At 42.7% G+C, this 17855-nt stretch overlaps 1 protein-coding gene and 1 non-coding gene across 4 annotated transcripts in view; one reads left to right on the top strand and one right to left on the bottom strand.

Annotated features, from left to right (window-relative positions):
* FRMD5 (FERM domain containing 5) overlaps positions 1 to 17855 on the top strand; it is a 323765-nt gene that overhangs the window by 175867 nt on the left and 130043 nt on the right. The window lies entirely within an intron of this gene.
* On the bottom strand, positions 10741 to 10922 carry LOC142426948 (U2 spliceosomal RNA). Its single transcript, XR_012779808.1, has one exon. It is a non-coding gene; the product is annotated as a U2 spliceosomal RNA (small nuclear RNA).

Raw genomic sequence — 17855 nt, 5'->3', positions numbered from 1 at the left:
GGCCAGCGTGATGTAACAAAAGGCTAAAAAAAAATGTTAAAATCCTTTAACAACCTGGCATTCTGTGATGCTCACCCACCCGACATGATGGCTGAAAACAAAATGGGTGTACAAGAAAATGGGGTGAAGAAAGCTGATGGTGCCCGGCTATCAAAAGATATAGCGTCTGGGGTCTTAAAGAAAGGCTTGAAGGTAAACAAGCGGCCAGCTAGCAAAGAAGCAACAAGGCCACATGGAAGAAGCACACCAGCCTGTGCAATCATGAGGTGTCCTTGGGACTGGGTAACAGGCACCAGAAGACCCAACACAAAACAAGAACATACTGTTGAGAACAAGGGAGGTCGGAGCAGAGACCCAAAAACCTGTCTGTAGACAATAGAACATCCCCTCACAGACGGGTCACAAGGAAGGGATGAGTTAACCAGGGTACAGTATGGTATTGATGAAACAATATTTAACTGGTTCTTTGAGGCTTCCTCACCCCCCACTATCTTGCCCCCAGTCCCGCCTTTCAGTTCTGGGTAGAACACAGCATGTACACTGGTACAGATAAGAATTCACGACACACAGAATCCAGGTCAGATAAATCCCTCAGAAACAGAAATGGGAGTAACAATACCAGGAAGGTAGGGGGAAGGTGGGAGGAGGAGCAGAGGGGGGAACAATCACATTACCACCTCCCCACCCACTCCAGGGGAACGGACAACAGAAACATGGGTGAAGGGAGGCAGCAATTGGTATAAAATATGAAAACAATTTATAACTTATCAAGAGTTCACAAGGAAGGGAGGGAGGGGAAAAAAGAGGAGCTGGTACCAAGGGCTCAAATAGAAAGTAAATGTTTAGAAAATGATGATGGCAACATATATATAAATATGCTTGATACAATTGATGTATGGAATGTTATAAAAGCTGTAAGAGCCCCCCAATTTTTATTCATTAATTGTTTTAATGTCAAAGTCGTTTTGAAGTTCAGAAACATAACAGCATAAATCCACAATACTTATTCCTGTATAAGCATCTTATTTGAATTTCTAGCACCTTGCCTACCCTGATGAACTGGGTTGAACAACTTAGGAGGGAGCCTAAATTAAGCAACATCTGCCTTTTCCCTTCAGTCTGGGACCTAGTGCAGTTGGAGGGGGTGCCAGCCCCCCACCACTAATCACAGGTTCGAGAGGCACAATTGTCCGGTTATTATATATAAAGATTATAGTAAAGTCATAGAGAGCATGAGAGAGAGAAGAGAGAGTAAAATAAAGAAGTCAGACACATTTCATGGTAGCACGCTCACCTCCTGGATGGCCATGATCTTACCAGCCAGGTCCGGCAGAGCATGGGCCAAGGCAAGGTGGGGCATAGACCCAGCAGGAGGCTCAAAACACCCCATTTTCTGCTAACCAAGGGTTATATCTACTTAGGGGGACGTGATTACAGGTAACCACACGTCACAGGAAGGGGCAGTACAATAGGCATACACATCATAGGAAGGGGATGTACAATGGGCATAGGCGTAACAGGAAGGAGATGAGCTAGGGGTGTACACATGATAGGAAGGGGAGGGACTAGGGGTATATATGTTACAAGAAGGGCGGACCCTAGATTCATGATGGCGGCCTAACCTTGGGCGGGTTTGACCTCTCTGGGGTCTCCTACAAGGAAACAGACAACTATCCTTATCAGAAGGGAGTGTTGTGGGATAAACAGTGGTGTCTGCTTGCTCTAGATGGCTGATAGCTCTTAGGGAGAATGATCCCTGATCTACTTCTGATGACCTCCAAGTGTATGTCATTCACAAGCAGCTAAGTTTGGCATCTATTTGGGGGAGACAACTTGGGAGAAATCCTTCTGATTCCCACAACCAACAACAACTTTAAACAGCCTATATTCTGGTCCTCCTCCTCGAGCCTATTATTACCCAGAAGTACAAAAAGTCTCCAAAGCCCCCAAGAGTTTCATGCCTCAAAAAACTCCATAGAGCCTTCAACTACAAAAGCTTCCAAAAGCCCAAAATCTTTCCCATTCTTAAATTCCCAGGTCTTTCCCATTCTCTCCCACTCCTGTGAAGGTTCCTCCATCCAAATCAATTAATAGCTATGCATTATAATTCTTATTTTCCCTATGAATCATTATCAATCAGATGTCCTTGATGACTATACGTCAGTGGGCCAGCCCCTGAGAAAGCACATGTGCTGAGGCAGTAAATTGGTCACTCGTTCATTCTTTATTCATCTGTTGTCCCACAAACGTTCACTGGCTACCACTTGCGAGACCTTGACAGTTGATGAGGGGAAAATACACGGTTTCTGTCCTTGGGAAGCTTGTTGTTAAAGAACTCAAGCCAAGCCCACTGTGATGGACTCGAGTCTGATGCATAGGGACCCTCTGTACTATAGAGTCTGTAATCTTTATGGAAGCAGACAGCCTCCATTCTCTCCCAAGGAACAGTCCACCCGAGCTCCTTTACTGTTACAGAGAGGCATCCTAAGCAATCTGGTGCGATGTTTCTTCACCGTTTGTGGGCAAGAGATTCCTCGCGGAAGCTGATGAAAGTCTGGGCTTCCCCTCTCACCCTTGAAAACTATACAGACACAGCATTTTACATGCAGAATTATGGGTGTACCCTCGGTTAAGAATGCCTAGCCTTGTAGCTACTAGGAAAATACAAAGTGTGTTGGGATATTCATCTCCGTGTTGATCCATGGCCAGAGCAACTGAAGGCTCAGAAATAGTGTCCTCAAAATGGATGAGTTTGCCAACTGTGTCATTAACTCCCAATGGAAGTGCCGGCACTCACGATGTCTTAGGAAGTAAAAGCAGACGCCCCGCATGTCCATGTGCATATACCTACACACACACGGTTTATACAAAAACCACAGAATATTCGTTGGAACTTTGATTTCACATTCGTTTGCAGCACCTTGGCTCGTCCGTATGGATACGTTATTAAATTCTGGTGAGGACAGCTTTCTGCTTGAGAGATTGCTGACCTGAAGTATACGTATGAGACAGTGGCCAACACTGCTGATATAGCTTAAAGATAAAACTTTCTGAGAACAGTTTTAGTCAAACTGTGCTGCCAAAGCAGGAGGTGATGTCCTTGTTGAGGTGTTCTTGTTCGGTGGCATCTAATCAGCTCCAAACCAGAGTTACCCTGTGTACCACAGAACCAAACTCGGCCCCGTCCTGCCCCATCTCACAGTCGCTCCCATGTTTGAGCTCATTGTTGCAGCCCTGTGTCGATGCATCCCATTAAGAGTTTTCCTCTTTCCCACGGACCTTCTGTTTTACCAATCATGATGTCCTTCTTCAGCGACTGGCCCCTCCTGGTTACTTGTCCTCAGTGTAGGAAACGAAATCCCACCATCCTCGCTTCTAAGGAACAGTCTAGCTGTTCGTATTCCAACACAGATGCGTTTGTTCTTCAGGCAGCCCATGGTGTATTTAATATTCTTCACCAACGGCAAGAATTCATTCATTCAATATGAACAAATCATTGTTGAGTTCTACTGTAAAACAGACATTTTAAATACTTAGGATACACCAGTGAACAAAGCAGATAAAAATCCATTTCCTTTTTGTTTTCTTTTTTTGTTTTTAAATCATTTTAGTGGGGGTTCGTACAACTCTTATCAAATCCATACATATATTCATTATGTCAAGCACATTTGTACATTCGTTGCCATCATCATTCTCAAAACATTTGCTTTCTACTTGAGCCCTGGGTATGAGTGCCTCATTTTCCCCTCCCTCCCTGCGTCCCCCATGAACCCTTCATAATTTATAAATTATTATTATTTTGTCATGTCTTACAGTGTCTGATGTCTCCTTTCACCCACTTTTCTGTTGTCTGTCCCCCAGGGAGGGGATTATATGGAGATCCTTGTGATCGGTTCCCCCTTTCTACCCTACCTTCCCTCCACCCTCCTGGTATCGCCACTCTCACCACTGAAAAATCCATTTTTTGGCAGAAATAAAATTTTAAGTGGAGAGCAAGGGGTAGGGGATAGGTAATAAACAATAAACAGAATAAATGGGTAAATTATATGGTTTGATAGAAGGTGATGCCAAACCAGACCCATTACTGTCAAGTCGATGCTGACGCATGGCAATTCCATCCGGGTTTCTTGAAAGGGTCCCGCCCTTGTGGGAACCGTGTGGCGGTCCCTCATGAAACTAAAGACACAAAGACATGAAAACCGAAACTCAAACAGAGACTTGTAAAACACTGTTTACTCCAGCACTATTCTCAGGAGCCAAAAGGTGAAAACAATTTAAATGCCCATCAACAGATGAATGAATAAACAAAATGTGGTACACACACAATCATCCTTTGGTTTTCAAAGGAGATCAAGTCTAGGACTGAGGATGTTCAAAGCCCTTATAGTAAATGCCTTATTATTTGCATATAGCCTACTCCTGTGTACTTTAAATTATCTCTAGATTACTTATAATACCGATTTCCATGTAAATGCTATGTAAATAGGACTTAGTGTTGCCTCTTAGCCTTTGAGGGATTGCTTTTTCTCATTAACTGCTTCTTTTCTATTTTTGCCCCAAATATTTTTAATCTACTATTGGTTGGGCCCCAGATATAGAGCCCGTGGATACACAGGAAAGACCATGCAATGGAACACTGTGCGGTCAGTAGAATAAGTGAAGTCTTGGTACGTGATGCGATGTGAATTGAGTCGATAGACATCAGGATGAGTGAAATAAGTCAATCACACAAAGACGATTGTATTTGCCTCATTATATGAAAAGCAAGAAAAGGCAGATAGAGAGAGGACAAAGATTATTAGTGGCTGCCAGAGGCAGGAGCGATGGGGTCTGGGGATTAACAGTGGTAGAAATATTGCTTTGATTAAGTATAGGATTGCGCAGCCAATTATTGTAGTGGCTGGCAACAGAGCAAACTTGTAAAAAGTTGAATTAGCAAAATGTGTACCATAGATGTATTTACAATGACACAAAAAGTAGCCTCAGCGACTTCAGGTGCTATATCTTTTGGTAGCCGGGCACCATCAGCTTTCCTCACCACATTTGCCCGTGCACCCATTGTTATCAGCAATTGTGCCAGGCAGGGGAGCATCTCAGCCTGCTGAATTGTTATAATAAAGTGTTCTTGTGTTGAGGGAGTACTTGAGCAGGGGCCCACTGTCCATCTGTTTCCTTAATACTAAACCTATAAATATATGTACATAGATCTATTCCTCCTCATCATATATAAATATATTTACATCTTTATGTCTCTTTATTTAAATTTCTATGACTACCCTTTGCCTCCTAGCTCTTTCCTCTGTTTCTTTGTACTTTCCTCTTGTCCCACTATCATGTTCTACCTTCATTTGGGTTTTAGGAATTCCTCTCGATTACATTGCCCTTGATCCAGTCCTGCCAGACCTGCCAGACCTCCCACAGCCTCCTTGAGACTGATTTTGGATCACTTGTTATTCCCTTGTCCCTGGGCTTGTTAACACCCTCTTCCTTTCTCCCGCCATCCCTACCCCCATGTACCCCCGGAACTGTCATCCCGTTTACAATGGGTGCACAAGCAAATGTGGTGAAGAAAGCTGATAGTGCCCAGCTACCAAAAGATATAGCACCTGAAGTCTTAAAGACCTGAAGATAAACAAGCAGCCATCTAGCTGAGAGACAACAAAACCCACATGGAAGGAGCACACCGGCCTGTCCTGGCTTGATTGCTGAGGACAAAGTGGGTGCATAAGCAAAAGTTGTGAACAAAGCTAATGGTGTCTGGCTATCAAATGCTATAGCATCAGGAGTCTTAAAGGCTTGAAGACAATCAAACGGCCACCTAGCTAAGAAACAACAAAGCCCACAAGGACGAAGCACACCAGCCTACCCCAACGCGAACGCTGAAGACAAAGCGGGTGCATGGGCAAGTGCGGTGAAGCAAGCTGATGGTGCCTAGTTGTCAAAATATATAGAATCTGGGGTCCCATAGGCTGGAAGATAAACAAGGGGCCATCTACCTGAAAAACAACTAAGCCCACATGGAAAATGCACACTAGCCTGTGAGATGACAAGGCATTGAAGGGATCAGGTATCAGGCATCAAAGACAAAAAAAATCATAGCATTGTGAATGGGGAGGAGTGCAGAATGGAAACCTAGGGTCCATCTGGGGGAAATTGGACATCCCCTTGCAGAGGGGCTGTAGGGAGGTGATGAACCAGTCAGAGTGCAGTGTAGCAATGATGAAACATAGAATGTTCCTCTAGTTCTTGAATGCTTCCTCCCCACCACTATCATGATACTAATTCTACCTTACATAACTGGCTGGACTGGAAGATGTACACTGACACAGATAGGAACTGGAAATACGGGGAATCCAGGACAGATGAGCCCCTCAGGGACAATGGTGAGAGTGGTGATATCGGGAAGGTGGAGGGAGGGTGAGGGAGAGAGGGGAAACAGACGACAAGGTCTACATGTAACCTCCTCCCTGGGGGATGGACAGTGGAGAATTGGGTGAGGGAGACATCGGATGGTGTAAGATATGATAAAATAATAATTGTTTATAAATTATCAAGGGTTCAGGGGGAGGGGGAGGGGAGATGGAGGGGAAAATGAGGAGCTGATACCAAGGGCTCAAGTAGAAAGCAGGTGTTTTGAGAATGATGATGGCAACATATATATGAATGTGCTGGACACAAATGATATGTGTATGGATTGTGAAAAGATTTGTATGAGCCCCTAGTAAAATGATTTTTTTTAAGTAGCCTCCCACTCTGTGATGCTCACCTTCCCCGGTACAATTGCTGAAGATAAAATGGGTGCATAAGCAAATGTGGTGAAGAAAGCTGATGGTGCCCAGTTATCAAAAGATATAGCGTCTGGGGTCTTAAAGGCTTGAAGATAAACAAGTGACCATTTAGCTGAAAAGCAACAAAGCCCACATGGAAAAAGCACACCAACCTGTGTGATCATGAGGTGTCTATGGGATCAGCTATCAGGCATCAAAGACCCAAAACAACAAACGATAAAGCATATCAATGTGAATGAAGGGGAGGGCAAAGTGGAGACCCAAAGCCCATCAATTGGACATCCCATGTCAGGAGGGCCACAAGGAAGAGACGAGCCAGTCAAGGTTCAGTGGGCACCAATGAAACACAATTTTCCTCTAGTTCTTTAGTGCTCCCCACCACCATCATGACCCCAATTCTACCTTACAAATCTGGCTAGACAGCACATGTGCATTGGTACAGAGAAGAGCTCAAAACACAGAGAATCTGGGACAGATAAACCCTAGGACCAATAAGGGGAGTAGCAATACTTGGAAGGGAAGGGAAGGGAAGGGTTGGGGAGTAAGGGGGAACCAATCATAGTGATCAACGCTTGGCCCCTTCCCAGAGAGGTGGACAGCACAAAAGTGGGTGAAGGGAAACAGTGGTCGGTGTTAGACATGAAAAAAAAAAAAGATAAATTATTTAGGGTTCATGGGGGAGGTGGGGAGGGGAGGAAGGGAAAAAAAGAGGAGCTAATATCAAGGCCTCAAGTAGAAAGAAAATGTTTTGAAAAAGATGATGACAACATATGTACAGATGTGCTTGACACAATGGATGGATGGATGGGTAACAGCTGTAAGAGACCCCCATTAAAAAAAAAAGTAGCCACCGAGGCTGCTTATGTACAACCAAAAACTTCATGGAATTTGCTTTCTTGATTTGGAGGTTTAGAGCCATGGTTTCATAAGACACCCGTGTTAATTTGGCCTAATGTTTAGTCATGGTGTTCTATCCCCTAGTTCATGTGCGATGCCTGGGGCAAAGGGACTTGGGGCCCCATCTTCAAATCTTACAGATAGCTATCTACAATCGTTCGTCTTTACCCCTCTGGAGTAACAGAGGATGAAGGCAAGTCAGGAATAGAAAGAGATGGGGTGTTTTAAGAACTGGATACTGCCTGCCTTACCATTACTAAACATTTTGATCAAAGATTCCATAGAAGACTCCAGATCAAAAATGGGAGAAGTGTGGAATGAAATTTTGAATGCTTGTTGATTCCAGATTTCTTTAATGATTGGGATGAACCACCGTAACCATTGCCCTAAAATAATCTTTAACCAAAACTATCCCTTCAAGCCTTCTTAAAACCAAACAATAGCTGAACTTAACTAGATCTGCCTTGAGTATTCTGAGAGTTAAGAATTAATATGTAACCAAACAAGCAACAGTAACTTGAAAATTTTGATAGGAACCTTAGGGGGCAATGAATTTATGGTAATGGGGAGGAATAACTCCACAAAGGAAGCTGAGGGAGCTAAACCACTCAATGAATGTGATTAATATCACTGGATGAAAGCATTGTTTTATAAGGATCAGCGTCAAGCGCGTTGCTGTGAAGAGGAGGTTAAAGATGTCCCAGATACCTGGCTTTTCCCCAGTGCAGTACTGCTCCATCAACTCCAACATCAGCTTCACCTCCACTCAGGACTCTCCTCCCGTATCTGGGTACTGTAATTGCTGCGACATCTCACAGAACTCACAAGCCATCTAGGAAATGGTTCACAGGGTTGGGACAGCTGGCAGCTCACAAATTGGCGGCTTCTGGTTTACCAGGTTCCAAGTCCCACGTTAACAGGTCAGACGATAGGCTACAGGTTCAAGCACCAAAGGTCAGATGATAATAAGCCAGAAACTGGATCCCAAAGCAAGAGAGAGAACTTTTCTTCATCATTTCTCTATATTGAATGAAAACCATCCCCCTCAAACTCCCTTTATTTGAGCAAGGGGTTACAAGAGAGTTCTGGCTTGAATAAAGGTGGTAAGGATGGTGGCCTCAAGATACAACCCACCCTGATCCTGCCTCATTAAGGTAACAGACAATTTACCACCACCAGCCCTCCCAGGGGATCATGGTCATAGACATAGAGGCTAAGATATACAGAACATCACAACATGAAGGATAATTACATCAGATCACAAAACAAAGGACAATGAGAATGATAATTACCAAACCACTCAAAAGCGTAGCCCCGCCAAGTTGACCCACACCTTAACCTGCACACACTCCATATACCTTATTTTCATTAAAAACGAACTGTCTTCCCCAAGTATGAAATGATCACTGAAGATAAGGGTGCTATGGCAAAGTGTGGTGAAGAAAGTAGATGGTGCCTGGCTATCAATAGGAATAGTGTCTTGGGTCTTAAAGACTTGTATTCAAACCAGCAGCCATCTAAGTGAGGAGACAAGTGAGCCCACATGGAAGAAGCACACCAGCTTGTCTGATCCAAAGAGGACAAAAACAAGATTCAACTATGACCAAGGGGAAAGTATCAGAACTTAAATTGTGAACACTCAATTTGTAGAAAGCTATGGAGGAGTGTGGGGGCCCCAAACCCTTCTGCAGAGGATCTAGTCAGATTAAGCTGCTGGCAGATTCCCTCTAGCCACAGGCTAGGGTCTCAAAACAGCTTTCCTATCTGATAGAAATTGTTGTAATTTTTTTAATCACCTTATTGAGAGCTCTTACAATTCTTTTTTTTTGACACTTAATTTTTTATTAGTGATGATTTAATACATATAACATATCATTCCATATTTCAATCAAGTCAAGTAGAATTGTACAATTGCTATCACAATCAGTTTTAAAACATTTTTTCTTTTTTTTTAAAGACAGAATTTCATTTATTTGTAATTAGAAATCAATATTTCACAATATATGATTACATATTATTGTGATTAATCACTATGCTTTAATTATGTTCAATTTTTAACAATCAAAATATATCCTGCATATCAGATATTTACATTGTGATTCATAACAGTAGCAAAATTACAATTATGGAGTGGCAAGGAAAATAATTTTTTTCTGGAGTTTCTTTTTTTTAAATTTTTTTAATTAATAAATCTTTTTATTGGGGCTTATACAGCTCTTATCACAATCCATACATACATCAATTGAGCAAAGCACCCTTATACATTCATTGCACTCGTCATTCTCAAAATTCGCTTTCCACTTGGGTTCCTGGAATCAACTCGTTTTCCTTTTTTTTTTCCCCTTCCCCCTCTCTCCCCTGTAATTTTTATTATGCTGGATCGAACTTGATACTTAGTCAATTGACTTTCCTCTTGACCCAACCTGAATTTGCTCTGGGTGCAAGTATTTCTTGCTTGTTCCGTGACAAAAATTTCTTCCCTGGCGTTTTAAATACTGATGGTGGTCTTTCCTTTCTCACTCATTATTTGTATTTTTATCTTTATATTATTAAACCTTGCCACTTTATTTTGTTTTTTGTTGCTTCTGTTGGGCTTTCCAGTAGATGCACAGAGATAATTACTGATGCAGCAGTTCACAGGAGAGGTGGGGTTATTGGGTGGGAGATAGGGAAGGTGAGGGGATTTGGGGAGCAAACAATGTATGCAGGAGGTAGGAGGGAGCACTAGAACTGACTGTGATTACACAACTCATTTTAAAAGCAATTAACCATGAAAACAATTTTAATTGATTTTAGTGATGATAGTAAAATTCTTCTTGATATGATTGAACTATTAAACTGTATGATAAATAGATTATGTGCAAATAAAGCTAATTTAAAAAGTGAGATAAAATATATATATTTTAAAGCCAACTATCTATTCCCTTTGGTGGACCACAAGCACCTTAGCTCAACCCAATTATTGTGTTGAAGTCACAAGCCCTGTGGCTGGAGGGCCATATTGAGCAGTTTTCTGTGTCACAGTCACTAAATGGTCTATATAGAGACTGTTGACTCCGTGTATGTTTTACTGTGTATATTTTCAAGCACAACAAAATAAAGAAAATAAAAATAAATTTATTCAAATTTTTAATGACAAAAACGAGTTCAATCTTGAACCTATAGAGTTTGAGATATCTATTGGACATCTAGATAGAGATACTACATGTGATCTTAGCCAAAAGGCCAAGAAGCAATAGACCGAGATGCTAGGTCGGTAGTTGTGCTCACATTGTGAAATTTGAGAATAACGGTTTGGACTCAAATTCAAACACCAAATTCACTCCCGTGGATTCCGTTCCAAGGCATTCTAGTCCTACAAGACAGAGTAGAACTGCCTCTGTGGATTTCCAAGATTGTCAACCTTCATAGGAATAGAAAGCCTCATGTTTCTCCTGCAGAGTGGCTGGTTGTTTTGAACTGACAACCTTACAACTAGCAACCCAACAGGTGACCCACTGCCCTATCAGGGCCCCCAAGGTATGGGCCTAGAGATGTAAAAGTTAGAGTCTGCATGTCGATGATATCTCATGCTATGAGACTGAGCCAGATTACTAAAGGATTGAGTTTAGGTATAGTCTAATAATCTAGCATTCACTATTTCTATCTCCTTCAAGCAATGGTCTTGAGTTTACTTTTAGTCAACGAAGATGCAGATCTTGGGTTGTTTAAAGGCAAGTGTGGAGAGGAAACATTGTGAGCAGCCACGCCTTCTGTCTGTGTCCTCTCTCCAGCATTTGATGGTTTCAGCTCATTTTCTTTTGCCAGAAGGTTCGGTGCGCACTTGCCAGTAGGTTGTCCAGAGAGATTGTCTGTGTTCTGAAACGTGACGTCATCTTGCTTGGCTGATTGCAGCTAGATAGAAATAAGAGCGCCTATCTCACGACAGGACAGAGCCTGGGAGTGCAGACAATCTCAAGTTCAAGTCACAGCAAAGCTTCTGCCTGCTGAATCAGCCACTATCCCGCAATCCCATCTAATCAGTTTCCTGGTAGAAAATGGCTATACTGCCAGAGTTAGAACCCCCTAGCCAGTCACTATTAGTTCTAAAAGAGCACCCCTTGTTCTCCCTTCAGTGGGTTGGCCTTCATAGCCTGCCAGGATGAATAGCTACTGGAGCTTTGCACTTAATGTGAGGGAGTCATAGAAAGCCATAACAGATGCTGCCACCTCCCAGCCATGGAAATTCTGGATCACAAATGTGAATGCTTTGGGTTGGTCAGTTTGTTTAAAACCAATATCCATGGTCACAGGTAGTGTTGATGCTAACCTTTCACAAGAAATTAGAAAAGGTCCCTTGGTCACCGGAACAGAGATTTTGCTATTGAAGAACCCCAGCTGCCCTTTCACACTTGTTTTCCCTCTGACAAACCCTGTTTCTTTTTCTTTTGTTATCATTGCTATTGAAAACATATGCTCAAAACACACCAGTTCCGCAGGTACAGTTCTTCAGTATTGATTACATTCTTCACACACACACCCCTAAACTTTCCCTCCCTTATATTTTTTATCATATAACTCTTATCAAAACCCATATATACATCAATTATGTCAAGCACATTTGTACATTCATTGCCCTCATCATTCTCAAAACACCTGCTTTCTACTTGAGCCCTTGGTATCAGCTCCTCATTTTTCCCATCCCTCCAGCTCACCCCTCCCCCATGAACCCTTACTTTGTCATATCTTACACTGTCCGACATCTCCCCTCACCCACTTCTCCACTGTCCATCCCCCAGGGAGGAGGTTATATGTAGATCCTTGTAATCTGTTACCCCTTTCCACTCCACCCTCCCAGTATCGCCACTCTCACCACTGGTCCTGAAGGGATCATCGCCCTGGATTCCCTGTGTTTCCAGTTCCTATCTGTACCAGTGTAAATCCTCTGGTCTAGGCAGATTTGTAAGGTAGAATTGGGATCATGATAGTGGGCAGGGGGAAGCATTTAGGAACTAGAGGAAAGTTGCATGTTTCATCATTGCTACGCTGCACCCTGACTGACTCGTCTCCTCCCTCCAGCCCTTTGGTTTGGCCCCTCTTGAGCAGAATCATTCTATAGAATCTTTCCTCAAATGCCCAGTCATGGTAGCCTGGTCTATACTTTTGCTGGTATGCTAGGAATGAATTCTGTGTTCACCTTCCAGGAAACAGCACTCTCTCCTACTGATTAGTCGACGCTCCCCTGCGGGTCTCTGAGACTGTGCCCATTTACGTCGTCTTCGGAGCTGCTGGTGGGTTTGCACTGCTGAGCATGCGCATCGCAGCCCAACGTGTATCTCACCACCAGGGCTGCCCACCAGTGAGCCATAAGCATATCTAAATCTTAACAGAGCTTTGTAACGGACAAGAACTTCTATATCCGTCATCTCATTTACTCTTCGCAACAGATGATTAGAAGGAGATCATATGATCCCCATTTTGTATTTAAAGAAACATACCGAAAGAAGCTAAAACAACTAGCCCAATTAAAGTTACTTTGCGTCACCAAAAAACAGCTGCGGGGGAACTGGAAGGCTTTTCAAGTGCTCCCATTGATGAATTGGCACGACAGAACCTGAGTTGTCACAGTGAACCAGTAGATGCACTGTAGCTTTATTAATCATTCTGCCAATAAATTCTCTCCAGTGTGATGTGGGAAGTACCCCACACAAAAAAACAGAAGAGAAAAACTTTTGGAATGCCTCTATCTCATGAGCTTCGAGCACCCTTTTTTAAAAAAGCTTTTTATTGTGAATTAAGTGAAGGCTTAGAGAGCAGATCCTAGCTTTACATTGAGCAATTCCTGCACATTTTGATTCCATTCATCCCTTGCAATCCCCTCAATGTCCCATCGCTTATCCCATTCCCTTCCAAGGTTTCCTGTTTCCAGCCCCCCCCCCCCTTCTAACCCTTGTCCTTGGGTAAGCGTTGCCCTCTTGACCTTGATGGTTGATTATACTCATGCTGGGGTGAGTTTAGATCCATTGGTGTCGTTTTCTCATTGTTCTTTGTATACAACAGAAACCATTTGGAAGGTATTCATTGTTTCTTGTGTTGTGTATTAATTAGCATTCTGATGTTTCTGTAAAGGGTGGAAATATGGAAAATACGTTTTCTTGTCATCATTTGTGAGTATTTTCTAGATTACAGGTAGGAAAGTGCTTTCAGTGAGATAAAGATGTAACACTGGAAATCAAGCCCAGCGGAGGAACACAGTCATGTACTTGGGCAGCAGAACTACATATGGACCTCATGGAAGGCTGGGAATAGACCAGGCGACCGTTTCTTGCATAGGGAAAGACACGGTTCTGTCATGCAGTTCTGGCGTTCAGAGACGTTGCCAGCAGGCGTCCTGGAGGGAGTGGAATGAACCACGGGAGAATGGACTGGTCGGAATCCGTGCTTTGGGAGAATTCCTTTTGAGCCGGGCCATTCTACTCTAGAACCAAGGTCACATTTTCTTGAGGACCCTCAAGACTACAGTCTTGGCTTGGCCTGGGAGATGGATAGCCAGAGGGAAATAGAGCAACAGTGAAGGTTGATTTTAGAGATCTGGAGAAAGGATGCTGCAGAGAAGAGACATTAAGGGAATCCACTTTGGATGAGAACCAAATAAAACTTGAGAGCCAAATAAAACTTGAGAATTACTCGCTAAATCGTTATCGTCTTAAAGACCCTTTGCTTCGGGTGCTGACGGCACTCTTCTGGGAAGGTGGGTCCCCAGTTCTCTCCTCCTGAGGCTGAGAGCCTAGCCCACCTTTCTTTCTCTGCTCATCATGACCGGAGTTGATCCCAGCAGTCATTGTTGGTGTTGGTACCTTCTAGCCTTGAGCCCACATTAGAAACAATAAGAAGCTTTATAGGAATACTGATACATGTTACCATTTTCTTCTTTAAAAGCTCCTCCCATGATTCTAATGGGCAGCCAAAGTTGACAATAGGACTCAAGAGCAGTGCTCCTCACGTTTTAATGTGCAAATAAATCATCTGGGGAACTTGTTAAAATGCAGATTCTAATTTTAATAGTCCAGGGTGAGGTCTTAGATTCTGCAGTCTGCACCCCAGGTGATGGAGACAGTTTTAAGTAACAAAGTTCTAACACAGTGGTTCTCAAACTCTAAGTTCTTCACACACACACACACACACACACACACACACACACACACTCAACCATAGAATCTTTTTAACAATACTAATGCTGACATCAAGACTAATGAAATAAGAATCCTTAAAAGATAAAAAACAAAGACCTGGATATCTTTGGTGATTTCATTAAGTTTGGGAACCTTAATTTAAAAGCTACAGTGTACAATATGGTAGTCACTAACCATTTTTAAATTAAAAATACAGAAGATTGAAAATTGAGTTCCTCATTGCCTGGACCAGATTTCAAGTGAGCAACAAATGTTTAGTGGCTTCTATCATCACAGAAAGTTCTATTGTAAGATCAAATTCTAGAGCAGTACCAGGTTTCACATACATACGCAAATGCACAAAGGAGTGGTTGTTGCTATCAAAGACTGTTAGATTTGTTTTCTTAGCTACAAACTATCAAATTTCATTTTATTTTTTTTTTTTTTACAAACTATCAAATTTAACCTAAAGGTGGGCAGACTGTAATAGTTACTGTTTTACCCCTGGATATAATCATCCGGACAATCCCGTCCTACCATCCTCACAGTTGGGTTCATAAAAAAACGCTTGGATTCCTCGGTGTCTCCATTCTTTTTGAAGGGTAGACTACCTGCCTCGAAACTGGAAGCAGAGAGGAGGCCGAAATGCCTCTTTTCTGATACTAAAAGTACTTGATGAAATCTATGTATTAATTTCAACATTCAGCTTAAATGGAACATGAGCTCTTATTATGTTTAAGGTTTTGTTTTTCTTTTCTGTAGAATTTACAACTTTGCTCTCCAAGAAATAATTATCCATGTTCATGAATGCCCAACCAGAATCAGGGACGTCTGCAGCAGGGCAGTTCTGAAGTTGAAATGCCGAGTCAGATTAAATCAAATAAACACAAACTGAATAATCTCCACCTGGAGAAGTACAGCAAGAACAAATTTCAATGCTGCGGTGAGACTTTTTACTGGGGAATATTTGCTGTCTCTATACTGAAATCCAAATTTATAACAGAGCTCCCTGCCATTGAGTTGATTCTGACTTGTAGCTTCCCAATAAGACACAATTGCCCCTTGGGGCGGGGGTTCCCCGAATATGACTCTTTATGGAAGCAGAAAGCCTCATCTATAGCAGGTGGTTTTAAATTGCTAACCTGAAAGTTAGAAACCCAACCTGTAACCCACTACACTAATTTAGAACAGAAAGCAACTGTTGTGTTTTATTTGAAGCTTTTTACTATGAATTGGGTGGGGTTTGCAGAGTACACCAGTACTGTTTTTGACAGGAGACATTTTATCCTCTGGCCTGTAGTTTAAGTGAGGGCCTCCTGTGTCTCACGGAGTCCTGGGGGTGTGTCAGGTAAACAACAGATTGCTTACTGCAATCAGTTAACGCCCCACCCCGAATCACTCTGTGGGAAAAAGATAAGACTATCTACTCTCATATGGATTTAGTCTTACAAATGTGGTGAAGAAAGCTGATGGTGCCCAGCTATCAAAAGATAGAGCGTCTTGGGTCTTAAGGCTTGAAGATCAACAAGCGGCGATCTAGCTGAGAAGCAAGTAAGCCCATATGGAAGACACACCAGCCTGTGTGATTATGAGGTATCGATGTGTGTGAACTCGGAAGACAAAGGAGCCTTGGCTAAGCTGGTGGAACCATCAGGACCAACTATAATGACGGGTTTGATGGGATCCGCTGCCACTGGGGTGACTTTGGGTCCCCACTCTGCACTCCCCCTCATTCACAATGATATGATATATGATATGATATGATTTTTTGTTCTGATGATGGCTGATACCAGATCCCTTTGACACCCCGTGATTGCACAGGCTGGTGGTGTGCTTCTTCCATGTGGGCTTTGTTGCTTCTGAGCTAGATGGTCGCTTGTTTACCTTCAAGTCTTTAAGACCCCTTTTGATAGCCAGGCACCATCAGCTTTCTTCAGCACATTTGCTTATGCACCCACTTTGTCTTCAGCGATTGTGTCAGGAAGGTGGGCATCATGGAATATCAGTTTCCTAGAACAAAGTATTTTTGCATTGAGGGAGTACTTGAGTGGAGGCTCAATGTCCTTCTGCTACCTTAATACTAAATACATATATATATATATATATATATATATATATATATATATATATATGAACATACATCTATTTCCCCATCCTCATATATAAATATATTTACAGATATACATGCCTTTATTTAGACCTCTATAAATGTTCTTTGCCTCCTAGTTCTTTCCTCTATTTCCTTTTACTTTCCTCTTGTCCCACTATCATGCTCAGCCTTCATTTGGGTTCCAGTAATTCCTCTCGGTTACATTACCCTTGGTCATGCCCTACCAGGCCTCCTACACCCTCCTCACCACTGATTTGGATCACTTGTTCCCTTGTCCCTGAGTTGGTGAACACCACTTCCTTTACCTCCTCTTCTCCCATGTCCCCCCAGAACTGTCGGTCCCGCTGTTTTCTCCTCCAGATTGTTCGTCCAGTCTATCTTATTTAGACAGACCTGCAGAGATAATAACATGCACAAAAACAAGACAGAGCAAAACCAAGTAACAATACACAACAAAACAACAACACACCCATGAAAAAACAACAAAACAAAATACAACAACAAGAAAGAAAAGCTTGTATTTAGTTCAAGGCCTGTTTGTTGGCCTTTAGGAGTGTTTTCTGGTCGAGTTTGATGGGGTTCCAAGCCCTGGCCCCAGAGCCTATTTTTGGTGTTCTCTGGGGATTTCATTGCTCTGTTCCCCTTGTTGTTCTGTTGCATGCCCTAAGTGTTTTGCCTCAGTGTGGTGGAATCGGATCGGGTGGAATTCCCATACTGAGTCTCCAGTGTTGTCCCCTGCGGGCCTATGGGTCAGTGAGGGATGTGGTGTCTCATAGTGGGGCCGGCCATGTGATCTTCTCTGTGGATTGGCTGCTCTGAGCGGGAACATCATCCTCAAGGGTTGGTATTCCAGAATGTGCTCCACTCTCTCTTCCTCCCCCTTCATTGGCTCCCATGTGCTCTGGTCAG

The sequence above is a fragment of the Tenrec ecaudatus genome, chromosome 14 (assembly GCF_050624435.1).
Source record: "Tenrec ecaudatus isolate mTenEca1 chromosome 14, mTenEca1.hap1, whole genome shotgun sequence".
NCBI classification, from domain to species: domain Eukaryota; kingdom Metazoa; phylum Chordata; class Mammalia; order Afrosoricida; family Tenrecidae; genus Tenrec; species Tenrec ecaudatus.
Note: the sequence above shows the minus strand (reverse complement) of the source record. Positions and strands in the feature narration are given on the sequence as shown.